This window comes from Melanerpes formicivorus, unplaced genomic scaffold, assembly GCF_026170545.1.
Source record: "Melanerpes formicivorus ecotype bairdi unplaced genomic scaffold, bMelFor1.0.p_v2 SCAF_50, whole genome shotgun sequence".
Classification (NCBI taxonomy): domain Eukaryota; kingdom Metazoa; phylum Chordata; class Aves; order Piciformes; family Picidae; genus Melanerpes; species Melanerpes formicivorus.
The window spans coordinates 141,399-158,944 of record NW_027142402.1 but is presented as its reverse complement, the minus strand read 5'-3'; the positions used below and the strand labels follow the sequence as shown (position 1 = coordinate 158,944).

The 17,546-nt window shown below is 57.9% G+C and overlaps 1 long non-coding RNA gene across 1 annotated transcript; it reads left to right on the top strand.

The window, feature by feature from the left end:
* The first annotated feature begins 5,019 nt into the window (after positions 1 to 5,019).
* On the top strand, positions 5,020 to 9,908 carry LOC137452195 (uncharacterized). Its single transcript, XR_010990008.1, has 6 exons — positions 5,020 to 5,175; positions 5,269 to 5,347; positions 6,218 to 6,722; positions 7,267 to 7,440; positions 7,685 to 7,844; positions 9,305 to 9,908. It is a non-coding gene; the product is annotated as an uncharacterized lncRNA (long non-coding RNA).
* Positions 9,909 to 17,546: the final 7,638 nt, after the last annotated feature.

The window sequence follows — 17,546 nt, the reverse complement described above, 5'->3', positions numbered from 1 at the left end:
AGCAGGTGAGCGAGGGCTGGGGGCCCCCCCCTAAAGTGCTGAAAATTCTCCGAGGGGACCACACTATCTTTAAAAGTGTAAGTACTGGGGTGAGGCGAGGCGGAGGCAAACCTCTGGTTTGCAGCTGGAGAGGGAGGGCTTGGAGTGACTGGTGCGTAAGAAAGCTTTGGAAACGACCCCTGTCTGCCCTCTCTGCTTCTAAAAGGCTTTTAGCATTGGAAAATAAAAGCCAGGTGGGGGCCCGGCTGCTGCCCACGCCCAGGGAGGTGCTCAGTGCTGCCACCCGGTGTGTAACGGCCGGCAGTGCAGCCGTGCCGCGGCGTGTGCCGCGGCGTGTGCCGCCCCGTGGGAGCTCAATGCTGCCACCCTGTGTGTAACGGCCGGCAGTGCAGCCGTGCCGCGGCGTGTGCCGCCCCGGGGGAGCTCAATGCTGCCATCCGGTGTGTAACGGCCGGCAGTGCTGGCGGAACGAACGTTTTTCTGACAGCTCTTGGAGGAACGTTTCTGTACAGGTGTTCCCCAGGGCTCCTCAGCTGCTCAGAACTCAACGTGTTGTCTTGGAGGGGAATAAAACCCATGGAACGCTGAGCGTGAGGTCACAACGCAGGCACCGCCCCCCCCCCAGCGTGGCACCGCCCCCCCAGCGTGGCACCGCCCCCCCAGCGTGGCACCGCCCCCCCAGCGTGGCACCGCCCCCCCCAGCGTGGCACCGCCCCCCCAGCGTGGCACCGCCCCCCCAGCGTGGCACCGCCCTCCCCAGCGTGGCACCGCCCCCCCCAGCGTGGCACCGCCCCCCCCAGCGTGGCACCGCCCCCCCCCAGCGTGGCACCGCCCCCCCCCCAGCGTGGCACCGCCCCCCCCCCAGCGTGGCACCGCCCCCCCCAGCGTGGCACCGCCCCCCCCAGCGTGGCACCGCCCCCCCCAGCGTGGCACCGCCCCCCCCAGCGTGGCACCGCCCCCCCCAGCGTGGCACCGCCCCCCCCAGCGTGGCACCGCCCCCCCAGCGTGGCACCGCCCCCCCCAGCGTGGCACCGCCCCCCCCAGCGTGGCACCGCCCCCCCCAGCGTGGCACCGCCCCCCCCCAGCGCGGCACCGCCCCCCCACCGTGGCACCGCCCCCCCACCGTGGCACCGCCCCCCCAGCGTGGCACCGCCCCCCCAGCGTGGCACCGCCCCCCCAGCGTGGCACCGCCCCCCCAGCGTGGCACCGCCCCCCAGCCTGAACCCCACCCCCCAGCATGGCACCGCCCTCAACAACATGGCGCCAGATGCTTTAAAATGGCTCAGTGGAGGGTTGTGGCTGGTAGAGGTTGGAGCTCTTCTGCTGTGTCCCAGGTCAGTGCCAGTCTCTGCTGCTTTGGGGGGTTTCTCTATAGCAGCCGCTGGAGCTGCGCGGGGCTTGGGGGGGTGGCCACCGGCGGGGCAGCGCGGGGCTTTTGCGGGGGGGAGGGGGGCGTGTCCGGGCTTGGCCGGTGGGGCTCTGCGGGGGTGGCGGCTGCTGCCTCAACCGTACCCAGAGGCCCCGTGGGAGCTCAATGCTGCCACCCTGTGTGTAATGGCCGGCAGTGCAGCCGTGCCGCGGCGTGTGCCGCCCCGGGGGAGCTCAATGCTGCCACCCGGTGTGTAATGGCCGGCAGTGCAGCCGTGCCGCGGCGTATACCGCCCCGTGGGAGGTCAGTGCTCAACCCTGTGTGTAATGGCCGGCAGTGCAGCCGTGCCGCGGCGTGTGCCGCCCTGGGTGAGCTAATTTCTGCAGCCTAACTGCGCTGAATGCTCGAAAATTCTTAGGGGAAGAGCGGAGGGCGGAGAGCTTGACTCGAGCGTCGCTATGGATCCGGCGCCTGCGCCCTAGCCCGGCTCTGCTCGCGCCAGGGGGGCAGCGTCCCGGTGGTCCCTATGGATACGGCGCCTGCGCCGCAGCGGGTCCGGTCCCGGTGTCGCTGCCGGCCCGGGACTCCCAGGTGTGTTCCTTCCGGCGTCTGAAGGTGGTCTGGGGCCATCGGCAGGGCTTTTGGGGGTGACGGAGGAGGTCTGGGGACACCTAAAAGGGTCTGGGGATACGTAAAGTTCTGGTGGGGCCATCTGAAAGGGTCAAGGGTCGTGGGGAGGCAGCTGGGCACCTCCGACGGACCCTTTGGGAGGTCTCTGCAGGCTGCCGTGGGAGCTGGGGGTGTCTCGGGGTGGGTTTGGGTTTGGGTTTGTGCTGCAAACAGCGTTGATAATGACTTAGAGAAAGACACACAAGAGACTCAGTAAGTCTCTTGTATCGTGCTTCTATTCTGGCGCCTGACACAGGTAGGATCATTTCAAAAGAGCTGTGTGTCTTCAGAGAGGTTTGGGCAAACTTTTATACAAAAAGTTATCTGTCTATAATGACAGAGGTCCAGATGCTTCCTATCTATACAAAGCTTATCTATCTAAAAGAGCAGAAGTACACATATCATGCAGGTGTCCTTTGTCTTATCCAAAAGAGCATCTTGTCCAAGACTAACAGAAGTGAATCACTGACAAATCCTGTTATTCCTTCTCTATCCAAAGGCTGTCTGCCAACCCCTCTCCCCCTCCCTGCGTCCCAGCATTTCAGCTAAAAAGCGGAAAATTCTTATCAACTCTGTGGTTCTGTTAATGAGACTTTTCTGTTCATCAGTTCCCCCCTTTCTCACAGCCAACAGTATATTCCTATACTATATTTTCTTAAGGCAAACTTTGGACCCAGGCTTTCTGAGCTATCTTTCCCATGCTGACACTTGTGGAAGTTACTCTCAGATGCAGTCACCCAGTCTGATGCCCCCCAAGTCCAATTCATTGAGGCTTCCCCAAATAAAGGGGTCCTCATTTGGCCTCGAGGAAGTTCAGTGCATATCCAACAGTTAGAGAGATTAGTTTGCAAAGCCAATTCTTGCCTAACGTGTAAGTACATATTGCCTTCCCATCCCTCAATTTCCTTGCTGTGCTGCAAAGATTTTGATAGGAATTTCTAGGTATTAACTACAGCCAGGGCAATCCTTCAAGTGCCCTAGGAACGCAGTGAAAACCTTTTGGGAACTGTTCCTGCTCTGGTACTCCTCAAGCTATGAGGAGCTCTTCAGGGCAGCTCCAAGGTTAGGTTTGGATTCTCCTGGAGTCTCACACAGAACGAGTCTCACGATTCCAGTGGTCTAATTTCATAGCTGCATTTTCTTCTCTCTGCCTAGGTGACAGGACGACCTCACTAATCAAGAGAGATAGCCTGAGCTCTGCAGGAACCTTGAACCCAAGCAGCCAGTGCCTTCTGTGAGTACAAGCTGTCCTTGTTCAACGTGGAACTAGTTGAGAGCTGAAGCCAGACCACGCCATAATTCCCTCAGCTTCCTCTTCTGCAGATTAAACAGTCCCAGTTCCTTCAGCCACTCCTCGTAAGGCTTGTTATCCAGACCCCTCACCGGCTTTGTGGCCCTTCTCTGGACTCACTCTCTCACAAGGGGTGTCCTGGGGAACACCACTTGTGCCCGGCCGGCCACCGGCTGGGTTTAACTCTGTTCCCCACCGCTCTTGGGCCCCAGCCATCCATCCTGTTCTGCTGTCCAGCAGTCCCTTTGAAAAAAAATCCATCTGAAAAAAGAAGTAGCAGAGAAGGAAAGTTGAAGCTGCAAGGATTGCAGTCCCCTCAGTTCTGGTTGTAGCCGGGTGGGGGTTGGTCTCTTCTCCCAGGCAAGCAGTGCCAGAACAAGAGGACACAGTCTCAAGCTGTGCCAGGGGAGGTTTAGGCTGAATGTTAGGAAGAGGTTTACAGCTTGGCCGAAGACTCTTCTGATCCCTGTCTTCTGGTCGTGACCAGCAGCGTGCACGGGTGGCCAAGAAGGCCACTGGCAACCAGGCCGATATCAGGATCAGAGTGGCCAGCAGGAGCAGGGAGGTCATTCTGCCCCTGCACTTGGCACTGGTTAGGGCACACCTTGAGTCCCGTGTCCAGTTCTGGGCCCCTCCGTTTAAGCAAGACGTTGAGTTGCTGGAAGGAGTCCGGAGAAGGGCAACAAAGCTGGGGAGGGGTTTGGAGCACAGGCCTGTGAGGAGAGGCTGAGGGAGCTGGGGTTGCTTAGCCTGGAGAAGAGGAGGCTCAGGGGAGACCTTCTTGCTCTCTGCAACTCCCTGAAGGGAGGTTGTAGCCAGGTGGGGGTTGGTCTCTTCTTCCAGGCAAGCAGCACCAGAACAAGAGGACACAGTCTCAAGCTGTGGCAGGGGAGGTTTAGGCTAGAGGTTAGGAAGAGGTTCTGCACAGAGAGAGTGATTGCCCATTGGAATGGGCTGCCCAGGGAGGTGGTGGAGTCACCATCTTTGGAGGTGCTCAGGAGGCGACTGGATAGGGTGCTTGGTTGCATGGTTTAGTTGATTAGGTGGTGTTGGATGATAGGTTGGACACGATGATCTTGAAGGTCTCTTCCAACCTGGTCCGGTCCATTCCATTCCATCACCATCTAATCAACTAAACCACGGCACTGAGTGCCTCATCCAGTCTCTTTCTAAACACTTCCAGTGATGGTGACTCCACCACCTCCCTGGGCAGCACATTCCAAAGGCCAATCTCTCTTTCACCCTGCTCTATTCTATTCTATGAAGACCTTCTTCCTAACATCCAGGTTTAATTGGTGAGAGCAACAGACTTGGTTGCTGCCACCCGCTGCTACGGGGTCTGAGTGGCCCCCAAATGGGGTTTGGAGGCAGGTAAAGGTTTCTTTTGGCATGTGAAGGGGTTTTGTGGGCATCTAGAAGGGGTGTGGAGCCCCCTGAAAGGGTCTGGGATAGTGTCAGGGGGTTCTGGGCTGGTCAACCAGCGGGTCTGGGGACATTAGAAGCGTCTGGGGGTACCTAAAACGGAGCTGGGCGTATCAGATGGGGGGTTTGGGTGCCTCCAAAGGGGTTTTGTGGGCATCTAAGTTGGGGAATCTGGGGGGGTCCTGAAGGAGTTGGGGGGTTCTCCTCAAGCTATGAGCAGACACACAGACAGTTGTTAACGGACTTTCTTTGATCATTCCAGGACTGGTGTGCTGGGACTGGCAGGATCTTCCTGAGCTGTCCACGTACAGTTTCTGTCGACACTCTTCAGCTCGTACATCCGGTTTGCTGACAGAGGGTGTGGGGTTTGTGGGGCCCGGCAGCGAGACTTTTCCAAAGAGGAGCTCTTCAGGGCAGCTCCAAGGTTAGGTTTGGATTCTCCTGGAGTCGCACACAGAACGAGTCTCACGATTCCAGTGGTCTAATTTCATAGCTGCATTTTCTTCTCTCTGCCTAGGTGACAGGACGACCTCACTAATGAAGAGAGATAGCCTGAGCTCTGCAGGAACCTTGAACCCAAGCAGCCAGTGCCTTCTGTGAGTACAAGCTGTCCTTGCTCAACGTGGAAGTAGTTGAGAGCTGAAGCCAGACCATACCTTAATTCCCTCAGCTTCCTCTTCTGCAGATTAAACAGTCCCAGTTCCTTCAGCCACTCCTCCTAAGGCTTGTTATCCAGACCCCTCACCAGCTTTGTGGCCCTTCTCTGGACTCACTCTCTCACAAGGGGTGTCCTGGGGAACACCACTCATGCCCGGCCGGCCACCGGCTGGGTTTAACTCTGTTCCCCACCGCTCTTGGGGCCCAGCCATCCATCCTGTTCTGCTGTCCAGCAGTCCCTTTGAAAAACAATCCATCTGTGCCAGGGGAGGTTTAGGCTGGATGTTAGGAAGAAGGTCTTCATAGAATAGAATAGAGCAGGTTGAAAGAGAGATTGGCCTTTGGAATGTGCTGCTCAGGGAGGTGGTGCCCAGGGAGTCACCATCACTGGAAGTGTTTAGAAAGAGACTGGATGAGGCACTCAGTGCCGTGGTTTAGTTGATTAGATGGTGTTGGAATGGAATGGAACGGAATAGAATAGAATAGACCAGACCGAGTTGGAAGAGACCTTCAAGATCATCGTGTCCAACCTATCATCCAACACCACCTAATCAACTAAACCAAGCAACCAGGCACCCTATCCAGTCTCCTCCTGAACACCTCCAAAGATGGTGACTCCACCACCACCCTGGGCAGCCCATTCCAATGGGCCATCACTCTCTCTGTGCAGAACCTCTTCCTAACCTCTAGCCTAAACCTCCCCTGGTGCAGCCTGAGACTGTGTCCTCTTGCTGGGCCTGGTGATGATCAAAGTTCTTTTCCAAGCTGCTTACTCCTGTTTGGTTTTATTCTCCTGCATGAATTGTCAGTTCAAAGCACTCGAGAGAAATGGTGTGATGGCTGTGCTGCCAAGCATCAGACTGGGGACCGAAAGACAACCTCCTGTGGATCGATGTACCGGGATATTCCAGGAACCTCTGTGCTGCCATAGACCTGGACTTAAACTCGTTCCAGATGCCGCGGTGTGTTCCACATGACAATCGCACTCGGCACGTGAAGAGTGGCCAAGAGACTTCCCTTGTTTCCTTTGTGGAAGGCTTTTGTGTGTCCCCCGGCCCCGGGGGCCGTGTTCCTCTCGGGCAGGCTGCGGACGAGGCTGCCCTCGGCAGCAGGCGTGCCGCAAGCGGAGCGGCGAAGCTGTGTTCCTGGCAGTTCTCTCTCCGCCTGGATCAGGACGAAGGTGCCGGCCGACAAGGACTTGCACTGACACAGGGTCAGAGAGCTGAGAGCACCAAAGGGTTTAATTGGTGAGAGCAACAGACTTGGTTGCTGCCACCCGCTGCTAAGTGGCCCCCACGTGGGGTTTGGAGGCAGGTACAGGTTTCTTTTGGCGTGTGAAGGGGTTTTGTGGGCATCTAGAAGGGGTGTGGAGCCCCCTGAAAGGGTCTGGGATAGTGTCAGGGGGTTCTGGGCTGGTCCACCAGCGGGTCTGGGGACATTGGAAGCATCTGGGGGTACCTAAAGTGGAGCTGGGTGTTTCAGATGGGGGGTTTGGGTGCAACCAAAGGGGTTTTGTGGGCATCTAAGTTGGAGAATCTGTGGGGGTCCTGAAGGAGTTGGGGGGTTCTCAGTGAGGTTTTGGAGTCTCTATGGAGTCCCTGTTGTATCTTGGGTCTGCTGTGGGATTGGTAGTGACTGGGTGCTCCGGTTTTGGTGGCTCCAGGGCAGCAGGTACCCACAGGGCTGTGCCTTGCTTTATGTTCCCCAGCTGTGGGCCAAGCAGGAGCCCCAGGGGAAGGGAATTTCAGCATGTGGCGGGTGATAGTGGAGGCGACTTCCTGACAAAATGGCTTTGGGGGTTTGGTTAGGTCTTGTTTTTATGGTTGACTCACTCTTGCTTTCTTTCCTTTTTTTTCAGGGAGCTTAACTGCTTTGCCTGAGGACCAGTTGCAGATTTGTATTCGGCCTCAGCCACAAGCCCTGACACGGAGCGGGGTGCTTTGGTGTCAGAATGTGGAGCTGTTGGAAACCAAATTGCTCACTGAAAAAAAGAAAAGGAATAATTTGTCATAAAAAAATCCCCACAGTTCCTGTAAGCTTTCGAGTTCCTACTTAATAATATAAAGCAGTTTGTGGTTTGGTTGGTTTGGTTTTTTTCTTGTTGTGCTGCAAAGATTTTGATAGGAATTTCTAGGTATTAACTACAGCCAGAGCAAGCCTCTACTTGCCCTGGGAACGCAGTGAAAACCTTTTGGGAATTGGTTCTGCTCTGTTACTCCTCAAGCTATGAGCAGACGCACAGGCAGTTGTTAACAGAGTTTCTTTGTGCATTCCAGGTCTGGTGTGTTCAGACCGGCAGGATCTTCCTGGGCCATCCGATTACGGTTTCCGTTGACACTTTTCAGCCCTTACATCCGGTTTGCCGACAGAGGACGTTGGTTTGTGGGCCCTGGCAGCGACAGTTTTCCAAAGAGGAGCTCTAAGGCCAGCTGCAAGGTTAGGTTTGGATTCTCCTGGGGTGCCTGTGCTTGAAAGCCCCCCAGAGGCCGTGCAGAGTGGTGCTCGCAGTAGCTCTGTGCAAGTCTGCCATGGGCTCAGGAGGCCAGTATCTAGAGAGAGGGAAGGACAGAGACACTTCTAAGACAGTTTTAAAGAAATAATTATGAGAAGAGGCAAATTAATTCTGGGGACTCATGTGATATATCTGTTCAAGAGAAAAAAAAATGAAGGAGGTTTCTGACCATAACCAGGCTGACAAAGCACAGTAATGTGGTTTCCTATGGGATTCAACTCCTCCTGCATTGCACAGGACACTTCAACAGCTGTCCTGACAAGCTCTAAGTAATGAACTTAATCCACCCTGTGCGAGCAATGGGGCAAAAGATTACAAAATCCATGTATGCAGTTGAGATGTGTTACGTTGGGACGCCCAGGATACAGCTCATCAAGCTCTCCTAGTGTTTAGACGCAAGATGGAAGAAGGAAGGGGGAAGACAGAGCAGAAGGTCTATTTAAATATGAAACTCCTAGGCTGAAAGAAAAGAAAAACATTTTAAAGAGCACTCAGTGAGACTCTGTCACCAGCATAGCTAATCACAGAATCACTGAGTGTTAGGGGTTGGAAGGGACCCCAAAATAGCATCCGGTCCAACCCCTGTGCCAGTGCAGGATCACCTGGGGCGGGTTTTGAATGTCTCCAGAGACTCCACTAACTCTCTGGGCAGCCTGCTCCAGGGCTCTGGCACACACAGTGAAAAGGTTTTCCCTTCTGTTCCTGTGGAACTTCCTCCTTTTATTCGTCGGACGCAGCGAAGCCGCTGGGTCGTGTTGCTGCGGCAAGGTGACCCACCCTGTAGTTCAGGGCCTGGGTCTGTGCCTTCATGGCAGCCTGTTCCCTTGGCACCCTGTCAGCTTAACAGCCCTGTGCTCGGGGCCTGTGTGACGAGTTGTGGAGCCCTCCATCCCCCTTCTGTCCCCAGCAGCAGCCCAAGGTCCCTGTAAGCAGGGCTGGGGAGGCTGCTTTAGGCAGCTAACAGGAACCAACCTTGCCTGGCCCTTAGGGGGCTGAGGTCAGTCCCTGGGCTCCTGAAGAGGTGGTGTTGCGCTGCTGCCAGGAGGGCCGGCCCGTAGGTGGGGCACGGGCCAGAGCCTGTGGCTCTCTGTGGGGCTTTTTGGGGGTGCTGCTGAGGCCTCACTCTGTCCTGTTGGCATCCTTTGTCAGGGTAGCCAGATCCTTGGCCTGATGTCTATCGTTAGCTCAATCGCAGAATTTGCTCGTCTGCTGTTCCTGTCCGTAAATTTTTGCCAGTGCTTCTGTAATAAAAAGGTTTTTATTTCTCCTGTAACTTGCAAGCTGGTGACCTCCTTAGGAGCAGCACTGTGTTGTTCACAAAGTTCTTTGCTGTTGCAAAGCTGGGAGAAGTGTGAGGTTCAGCTGATGAAGTTTCTCTCTTTAGGAGTGTCTGCTCAGCCGTCCTCTTCCTGGATCTCGGAGCTTTGTCTCTCCCTGTTTGCGGTGCCCCGACAAGGACTTGTGCCGACACATCCTCGGGAAGCTGAAACCACCAAAGGGTTTAATGGGTGAGAGCAAAGCTCAGCTGTGTGCTGAAGCTGCAAACCTTGCCCAGAAGGCTGTCCCCGGCTCGGGGTGATAAAAAGAACAGGAGCGTAGCCGCTCGGCTGTCTTTCCTTCTGTGATGCCACAGCGGGGTGGGCGAGGATACAGCAGAGGAGCAGTGAGGGAGGGGTGAGGGCAGCCTCCCACAAAGGCTGCTTGCAGACCTGAAATGCCAAATGTTTGAAATGCCAGGACGTTCTTGGAGGGGAGGGAAAGCCCCGGGAAAGTGTAAGAGTGAGTGTGAGGTGTTCCAGCAGAGGAACAGCGGTGCTGCTTATTGAGAGATTGCAGAAGGGCAGTGATTTGTGTGCAGAAAGGCCTTGACGTGACCCCCCTCTGTTCTGTAGAAAGGCTTCTAGAGGAGAAAAGCACATCCTGAGCAGAGCCACGGGGGGGTGTGGGGTGTGGTTTGAAGCAGAAATAGCAACTGTCTCTCAATTAAAACAGTGGATTGTCTTTCGTGTGTGTGTGTGGTGTGCTGTTTTTTCATTGACTGGAAAAAGCTCTGCAGGGAGACCAGCTGATCTGCTCCCGAGGCACAGCAGCACCGGACCTGCTGAGCGCTGGGGGCCTGTTAAGGAGGGTCTGCTGTCATCTGAAGTGGGCTTGGGGGTATGAAAGGGGAATTTGGGGGCATGTGAAGGGTTCTGGGAGCATCTAGAGGTGTCTGGGGACCTCTGGAGGGGCTCCTGGGTCATGTCTGGAGGGTCAGGGAGGAGTGGGGGGGTCTGTGCCTCAGTGTGGTTTCGGGGTCTCTGTGTCAGGTCCCCACAGCGTGTGGGTTGCTGTGTGGCACTGCTGGAGTCTCGGTGTCCCTAGCGCCGCTGACTCTTCTGCTCACTGCTCCCACCTTGTGGGCACGGCCAGGTACTGCTTGCTGTCGCCTGCTGCCAAGGGTGTGAGTGGCCTCTGCAGGGAGGCGCAGAGAGGTATTCTGGGGCGTCTAGAGGGGCTTTGTGGGCATCGAGAGGTGTCTGGCGGCCTCTGGAGGGTCTCCGGGGGGGTCTCTGGAGGGTCCTGAAGCAGCTGAGGGGGCGGGGAGTGGTGGTGTTGTGTTAGAGGTCTCGGGGGGGTTCCAGGGTTTGGGGTCCCGCAGGATTGGGGTGGTCTCACCCCGGTATTGGGTGTCCTGCAGTCCCAGGGTCCCCCAGCCACATCTCCCCCGGCATCTCAAGGCGAGCTGCGAGCACCTCAAGGGCCTTAGAGGGTGAGAAAGGAGGTCTGGGGGCATGTAGACGGAAGTGAGGGCACCAAGACGGCACCGTCCTCCCCGTGACAGCGCCTGCCCTTCCCAAGATGGCGCCGCCCTACCCGTGACAGCGCCTGCCCTTCCCAAGATGGCGCCGCCCTCGCCCCGTCGGCTCCGACCTAGCCAGCGTAATCCTCGTCCCCTCTGCTTTCTCCGCTCCGCATCAGCTCGGTGTGGACTCTGCTGCTCTCTGGAGTTGCTCTGTGCCTGCTGCAGGACTCTGCTATGGGTTTGAGGGTGGGCGGCAGCGAGGGGGGGGGCCGAGAAACACCAGCGGCGGGGGGGGGGGGGGGGGTGGGTGTCGATTTGCCGCGGTCGGGAGCAGTCTACTCCCAGTTCACGAGCTGTTCTCCTGTCTCTCCCAGCTCTTGCAGGCTGACCCCAATGCCCTCAGACTCGCCCAGCGATCCCAGGGTGAACCCGGCAGCACCCAGACTCGCCCAGCGATCCCAGGGCGAAGCCAGCAGCACCCAGACTCGCCCAGCGATCGTCACGTGATTAGGGGCCGCGCAAAGGAGGGGCGGGGAGCAGAGAAAGCGGCGGCGGCGCCCAGCCTCCAGCCACGCCCGCTGGAACATGCTTTCCAATTAGTACGCTACCTCTTAGGTTTCCAACCTGGGTATTCAAAGAACGCCGAGGAAAGTGGGGGCAGGTGCTTTTGCCAGGCAGCCTCCAATGAGCAGGCCCGGGGCAACGAGGAGGTGGCAGCAGCCAGCACATGCAGGCATTTCCTGGGGCTCAGTGAATGTTTAGAGCTCAGGGGCTCAGCCTGTGCTTCCGCTTCCTTTTCTTCAGCACAGGAGTTCGGTTTGGCTGTCCAGAGCCTTGCTCTGCACCCGAATGCCGTACCGAGCGTGAGGGAAAGATGAAGCAACACCCACGTAGGCACCCAGGGAAAAAGCGGAGGTTGTCTTAGGAGCCGGTTTGAGACAAAATTCACCCAACTCCTGCGGTGGTGTACGGGAAAGAGTCGGTAGGGGAAGCCGCAGGACAGCCTGCAGCAAAGCTCAGGACTTGTTCCCTCGCCTCTGCCTTCTGCACGTCTCCTCGTCAGCCGCCTGTGAGCGAGACGCTTCACCAGCTGGCTTGTTTGAAATCAGCAAAGTTATGGCATGGAAGTTATCTGGTAGGAGTCGTTGCTAAACAGATGCAGTTGAAGCTTTGTATCTTCCGTTCTCTCTACTAGTTATTCTAATCTTGCCCTGTTGGTTTAGCCCATCAGTTTTCATGTTCTCTTCATCTATTAATAGCAGAAGAAAGGGCCCCTTGATTCCAGTATTTCTTGCTGTAGTTCAGAGGTAGAGTTGGCTTTCCCTCTGACCTTTTATACTTTTACTTTGTGTTAAGTGGAACCCAAAACTGAATAGGATACTTTGTGTAAAGCTTGAGCAGCCCTTAACTTTCGAATTATTATACCGCATGCACTACTGCTTTGCAACATTCACAGGACTGTGGTGGTGTCAGATAGTTCACTTGCATTTAGTTCCTCAGGGCCCAGGCCTTCCTTTGGGCTGATGGTCTTGGCCAAAGCTGCAATGTTCAGTCCTTGCTGTGAAAGGCAGGAGGTGCTGGCTGGGCAGTTTGCTTTATTTTGTGCCTTTTTGGGGGCGACTCAAAGGGAGTGGGGGGATTGTGGGTGGGCTGGTTCTGCCACGTGGGGCAGGGGGCTGCTGCAGCAGAGGAGCAGGTGAGCGAGGGCTGGGGGCCCCCCCCCTAAAGTGCTGAAAATTCTCCGAGGGGACCACACTATCTTTAAAAGTGTAAGTACTGGGGTGAGGCGAGGCGGAGGCAAACCTCTGGTTTGCAGCTGGAGAGGGAGGGCTTGGAGTGACTGGTGCGTAAGAAAGCTTTGGAAACGACCCCTGTCTGCCCTCTCTGCTTCTAAAAGGCTTTTAGCATTGGAAAATAAAAGCCAGGTGGGGGCCCGGCTGCTGCCCACGCCCAGGGAGGTGCTCAGTGCTGCCACCCGGTGTGTAACGGCCGGCAGTGCAGCCGTGCCGCGGCGTGTGCCGCCCCGTGGGAGCTCAATGCTGCCACCCTGTGTGTAACGGCCGGCAGTGCAGCCGTGCCGCGGCGTGTGCCGCCCCGGGGGAGCTCAATGTTGCCATCCGGTGTGTAACGGCCGGCAGTGCTGGCGGAACGAACGTTTTTCTGACAGCTCTTGGAGGAACGTTTCTGTACAGGTGTTCCCCAGGGCTCCTCAGCTGCTCAGAACTCAACGTGTTGTCTTGGAGGGGAATAAAACCCATGGAACGCTGAGCGTGAGGTCACAACGCAGGCACCGCCCCCCCCAGCGTGGCACCGCCCCCCCAGCGTGGCACCGCCCCCCCCCAGCGTGGCACCGCCCCCCCCCAGCGTGGCACCGCCCCCCCCAGCGTGGCACCGCCCCCCCCCAGCGTGGCACCGCCCCCCCCCAGCGTGGCACCGCCCCCCCCCAGCGTGGCACCGCCCCCCCCAGCGTGGCACCGCCCCCCCCAGCGTGGCACCGCCCCCCCCAGCGTGGCACCGCCCCCCCCAGCGTGGCACCGCCCCCCCCAGCGTGGCACCGCCCCCCCCCAGCGTGGCACCGCCCCCCCCAGCGTGGCACCGCCCCCCCCAGCGTGGCACCGCCCCCCCCAGCGTGGCACCGCCCCCCCCAGCGTGGCACCGCCCCCCCCAGCGTGGCACCGCCCCCCCCCAGCGTGGCACCGCCCCCCCCCAGCGTGGCACCGCCCCCCCCCAGCGTGGCACCGCCCCCCCCAGCGTGGCACCGCCCCCCCCCAGCGTGGCACCGCCCCCCCCAGCGTGGCACCGCCCCCCCCAGCGTGGCACCGCCCCCCCCAGCGTGGCACCGCCCCCCCCAGCGTGGCACCGCCCCCCCCAGCGTGGCACCGCCCCCCCCCAGCGTGGCACCGCCCCCCCCCAGCGTGGCACCGCCCCCCCCAGCGTGGCACCGCCCCCCCCAGCGTGGCACCGCCCCCCCCAGCGTGGCACCGCCCCCCCCAGCGTGGCACCGCCCCCCCCAGCGTGGCACCGCCCCCCCCCAGCGTGGCACCGCCCCCCCCAGCGTGGCACCGCCCCCCCCAGCGTGGCACCGCCCCCCCCAGCGTGGCACCGCCCCCCCCCAGCGTGGCACCGCCCCCCCCCAGCGTGGCACCGCCCCCCCCAGCGTGGCACCGCCCCCCCCAGCGTGGCACCGCCCCCCCCCAGCGTGGCACCGCCCCTCCAGCCTGAACCCCACCCCCTAGCATGGCACCGCCCTCAACAACATGGCGCCGGATGCTTTAAAGTGGCTCAGTGCAGGGTTGTGGCTGGTAGAGGTTGGAGCTCTTCTGCTGTGTCCCAGGTCAGTGCCAGTCTCTGCTGCTTTGCGGGGTTTCTCTATAGCAGCCGCTGGAGCTGCGCGGGGCTTGGGGGGGTGGCCACCGGCGGGGCAGCGCGGGGCTTTTGGGGGGGGGGAGGGGGGCGTGTCCGGGCTTGGCCGGCGGGGCTCTGCGGGGGTGGCGGCTGCTGCCTCAACCGTACCCAGAGGCCCCGTGGGAGCTCAATGCTGCCACCCTGTGTGTAATGGCCGGCAGTGCAGCCGTGCCGCGGCGTGTGCCGCCCCGGGGGAGCTCAATGCTGCCACCCGGTGTGTAATGGCCGGCAGTGCAGCCGTGCCGCGGCGTATACCGCCCCGGGGGAGCTCAGTGCTCAACCCTGTGTGTAATGGCCGGCAGTGCAGCCGTGCCGCGGCGTATACCGCCCCGTGGGAGGTCAGTGCTCAACCCGGTGTGTAATGGCCGGCAGTGCAGCCGTGCCGCGGCGTGTGCCGCCCTGGGTGAGCTAATTTCTGCAGCCTAACTGCGCTGAATGCTCGAAAATTCTTAGGGGAAGAGCGGAGGGCGGAGAGCTTGACTCGAGCGTCGCTATGGATCCGGCGCCTGCGCCCTAGCCCGGCTCTGCTCGCGCCAGGGGGGCAGCGTCCCGGTGGTCGCTATGGATACGGCGCCTGCGCCGCAGCGGGTCCGGTCCCGGTGTCGCTGCCGGCCCGGGACTCCCAGGTGTGTTCCTTCCGGCGTCTGAAGGTGGTCTGGGGCCATCGGCAGGGCTTTTGGGGGTGACGGAGGAGGTCTTGGGGACACCTAAAAGGGTCTGGGGATATGTAAAGTTCTGGTGGGGCCATCTGAAAGGGTCAAGGGTCGTGGGGAGGCAGCTGGGCACCTCCGACGGACCCTTTGGGAGGTCTCTGCAGGCTGCCGTGGGAGCTGGGGGTGTCTCGGGGTGGGTTTGGGTTTGGGTTTGTGCTGCAAACAGCGTTGATAATGACTTAGAGAAAGACACACAAGAGACTCAGTAAGTCTCTTGTATCGTGCTTCTATTCTGGCGCCTGACACAGGTAGGATCATTTCAAAAGAGCTGTGTGTCTTCAGAGAGGTTTGGGCAAACTTTTATACAAAAAGTTATCTGTCTATAATGACAGAGGTCCAGATGCTGCCTATCTATACAAAGCTTATCTCTCTAAAAGAGCAGAAGTACACATATCATGCAGGTGTCCTTTGTCTTATCCAAAAGAGCATCTTGTCCAAGACTAACAGAAGTGAATCACTGACAAATCCTGTTATTCCTTCTCTATCCAAAGGCTGTCTGCCAGCCCCTCTCCCCCTCCCTGCGTCCCAGCATTTCAGCTAACAAGCGGAAAATTCTTATCAACTCTGTGGTTCTGTTAATGAGACTTTTCTGTTCATCAGTTCCCCCCTTTCTCACAGCCAACAGTATATTCCTATACTATATTTTCTTAAGGCAAACTTTGGACCCAGGCTTTCTGAGCTATCTTTCCCATGCTGACACTTGTGGAAGGTACTCTCAGATGTAGTCACCCAGTCTGATGCCCCCCAAGTCCAATTCATTGAGGCTTCCCCAAATAAAGGGGTCCTCATTTGGCCTCGAGGAAGTTCAGTGCATATCCAACAGTTAGAGAGATTAGTTTGCAAAGCCAATTCTTGCCTAACGTGTAAGTACATATTGCCTTCCCATCCCTCAATTTCCTTGCTGTGCTGCAAAGATTTTGATAGGAATTTCTAGGTATTAACTACAGCCAGGGCAATCCTTCAAGTGCCCTAGGAATGCAGTGAAAACCTTTTGGGAATTGTTCCTGCTCTGGTACTCCTCAAGCTATGAGGAGCTCTTCAGGGCAGCTCCAAGGTTAGGTTTGGATTCTCCTGGAGTCTCACACAGAACGAGTCTCACGATTCCAGTGGTCTAATTTCATAGCTGCATTTTCTTCTCTCTGCCTAGGTGACAGGACGACCTCACTAATGAAGAGAGATAGCCTGAGCTCTGCAGGAACCTTGAACCCAAGCAGCCAGTGCCTTCTGTGAGTACAAGCTGTCCTTGCTCAACGTGGAAGTAGTTGAGAGCTGAAGCCAGACCACGCCTTAATTCCCTTAGCTTCCTCTTCTGCAGATTAAACAGTCCCAGTTCCTTCAGCCACTCCTCCTAAGGCTTGTTATCCAGACCCCTCACCAGCTTTGTGGCCCTTCTCTGGACTCACTCTCTCACAAGGGGTGTCCTGGGGAACACCACTTGTGCTCGGCCGGCCACCGGCTGGGTTTAACTCTGTTCCCCACTGCTCTTGGGGCGCAGCCATCCATCCTGTTCTGCTGTCCAGCAGTCCCTTTGAAAAACAATCCATCTGAAAAAAGAAGTAGCAGAGAAGGAAAGCTGAAGCTGCAAGGATTGCAGTCCCCTCAGTTCTGGTTGTAGCCAGGTGGGGGTTGGTCTCTTCTCCCAGGCAAGCAGCACCAGAACAAGAGGACACAGTCTCAAGCTGTGCCAGGGGAGGTTTAGGCTGGATGTTAGGAAGTGGTTTACAGCTTGGCCAAAGACTCTTCTGATCCCTGTCTTCTGGTCGTGTCGGGTGCCAAGAAGGCCACTGGCAACCTGGCCAATATCAGGAACAGTGTGGCCAGCAGGAGCAGGGAGGTCATTCTGCCCCTGCACTTGGCACTGGTTAGGGCACACCTTGAGTCCCGTGTCCAGTTCTGGGCCCCTCCGTTTAAGCAAGACGTTGAGTTGCTGGAAGGAGTCCGGAGAAGGGCAACAAAGCTGGGGAGGGGTTTGGAGCACAGGCCTGTGAGGAGAGGCTGAGGGAGCTGGGGTTGCTTAGCCTGGAGAAGAGGAGGCTCAGGGGAGACCTTCTTGCTCTCTGCAACTCCCTGAAGGGAGGTTGTAGCCAGGTGGGGGTTGGTCTCTTCTTCCAGGCAAGCAGCACCAGAACAAGAGGACACAGTCTCAAGCTGTGGCAGGGGAGGTTTAGGCTAGAGGTTAGGAAGAGGTTCTGCACAGAGAGAGTGATTGCCCATTGGAATGGGCTGCCCAGGGAGGTGGTGGAGTCACCATCTTTGGAGGTGCTCAGGAGGCGACTGGATAGGGTGCTTGGTTGCATGGTTTAGTTGATTAGGTGGTGTTGGATGATAGGTTGGACACGATGATCTTGAAGGTCTCTTCCAACCTGGTCCGGTCCATTCCATTCCATCACCATCTAATCAACTAAACCACGGCACTGAGTGCCTCATCCAGTCTCTTTCTAAACACTTCCAGTGATGGTGACTCCACCACCTCCCTGGGCAGCACATTCCAAAGGCCAATCTCTCTTTCACCCTGCTCTATTCTATTCTATGAAGACCTTCTTCCTAACATCCAGGTTTAATTGGTGAGAGCAACAGACTTGGTTGCTGCCACCCGCTGCTACGGGGTCTGAGTGGCCCCCAAATGGGGTTTGGAGGCAGGTAAAGGTTTCTTTTGGCATGTGAAGGGGTTTTGTGGGCATCTAGAAGGGGTGTGGAGCCCCCTGAAAGGGTCTGGGATAGTG